The following is a 2047-nucleotide window of genomic DNA, read 5'->3' on the forward strand; positions in this document are numbered from 1 at the left end:
CACGCTGTCCGCGCGGACTAGGTGGTTTTCACCATCTCCCGCGAAAACCGCCGCGACTCCTCCGTAGCGCTTGCTTCGGCCTTGCGAACCTCCTGCCGAAGAGCCTCCATCTTCGGCTCGGTGAGGTTGTAATAATCTATGAGCACGGCGGAGTGGGCCTTCTCTTTCTCCAGTTCGGCCTTTAAGAGATCGACTTCGGCCCTAGCTTCCTTCCCTTTCTCCCGTTCCGATTGGAGCCGCTTGTTTTCGGCCTTCGCCTCCTTAAGGGTGTTCGCAAGGGCCTCCATCTCCAAATTTTTGCGGCCTAATTCATCATCCTTGGCCCGAAGACGGCTTTTGAACCCGTCAAGGCGGGCTCGCACGGTTCGCTCTGTCGAACAGTGAGCCGTGAGGATCTGGGTGCAAAATAGGAGCGGCGAAGAGAACAAGTGTTAGTTGTAAAAACATGGTTAAATTGTTCCGGAAGTACAGATAAACACGGCATGAAACATAGCATAATAAGCAGATAGCTAATGTAAGCATAGATTTAATATCAGTGAATCCCCTTGAGCCTAAAATAAACTATAGATTAGCAGCTAAGCAGCAACCATTCTTAACTGAAGAATGACAAAGACAAAAGCAACACAGTATAATCAAGATAAATAAAACATGATAAGCAATATTTCAGAACCATGTGAAAGCAAGATAAACACCAACACCCTAACCAAGTAACTCACAAAATGATGCAATGGAACCTCACCAACTGGGCACCCACCATTACCCCCGAGCAGATGGCCTATGGCTGAGGACGAAACATAGCTTGGCCTATGTTCAAACTACAGCAACAACATGGTAAGCTAGTCAAGCACTCAGAAGTCAGAGAGGAGAGAGATGGACCGGAGACGAAACATACGCACCTAGCGGTGAAGGGGCGGGCAGACCTGCAGCCGTGGGCACCCGTCGATCCCGTTGGGGACGGTGTGTCCAGCCAATGAAGATGTACGCCAGCAGGCCTTGATAGAATAGCGGGCCGATGGCTGAGGACGACCGTAGCAGAAGATTGTGTGGAAATCAGCGATGGCAGCGATTTCGGCTCGACGGGGTAGAGAGACAAAGAAACGGCGGCGATGGAGACTGCGCGGGTGAAAGGGATATATCGATCTGGTGAGGGGAAAGGCGAGCGGTGAAGAACCCACGGTGGAGCGGCGACGGTGGAGACGCGAAGGAAGTCGCGGGAGCGGATGGGGAATGGAAAACCTAGAAGCCGCGGCAGCGGCGGCGGCGGCGGCGTAGATGCGAACGACCAGAGGAATATCTGGGAGCTGGTAGCGGCTGCAAAGAAGGAAAAAACGAACGGCTGGATCCAGTCAAGCAAACAATCGAACGGCTCCTGGCGTAATGCAACAGTGAAACAGTAAAACAGTAGCGTACAGTGCCGGACGGCTGTGGTTGCAACGGCAAAAACTATAGATTTTATATGATGGATGACACCAGTGAGATTTATCCTTTGACACCACCACGTCCATGGAAGCAGCCATGAAAGCCCATCATTTGCTTAAATTGCTTCGGCTAAAGTTAGCTAATACAACCCAGCCGGCTAGCTATTGCCTGTTGGGCTGTTGGCAGTGAGCAGCCGAACATGTTGTGTCTAATCAATAACGCATATCCCAACATCTCAATGAATTTTTCCAACTTCCCATTCAGTTTGCAAACAAATTTCTTTTCCACTTACATTTATATAACATGTCACCTAAATAATGTTTAAAAACTTCTATTAATTTATTTGGTTTAGGTATTTTATTTCTAGAGATTTTGGGGGCTCTAAGGCTCCGAGCTGTTAAGTGTTGTTCTTTGGTGCCGGTTGGATAGTGTACGGACACCTGGTCTAAGGTTTTTAATATTCATTTGTAATATTATGTTTGTGTAGAAAAAAAATACTTGTGGTGCTATTTATTTTGCATATATGTATCTAGTATGATCTAGTATATAGTTTGTGGTTTTTCAGGATGGTAACTTAGTTTTAGTACCATGCGATCACTGGATGTTTAACTGCTGGTTATTTGAATTA

General features: G+C 47.5%; 1 long non-coding RNA gene across 1 annotated transcript; it reads right to left on the reverse strand.

The window, feature by feature from the left end:
* Nucleotides 1-246: 246 nt before the first annotated feature.
* On the reverse strand, nt 247-1265 carry LOC4340713 (uncharacterized). Its single transcript, XR_003243156.2, has 3 exons — nt 897-1265; nt 717-815; nt 247-395 (listed from the first exon to the last, which is right to left on the reverse strand). It is a non-coding gene; the product is annotated as an uncharacterized lncRNA (long non-coding RNA).
* Between the last annotated feature and the right edge of the window lie 782 nt (nt 1266-2047).

The sequence above is a fragment of the Oryza sativa genome, chromosome 6 (genome assembly GCF_034140825.1).
Source record: "Oryza sativa Japonica Group chromosome 6, ASM3414082v1".
Lineage (NCBI taxonomy): Eukaryota > Viridiplantae > Streptophyta > Magnoliopsida > Poales > Poaceae > Oryza > Oryza sativa.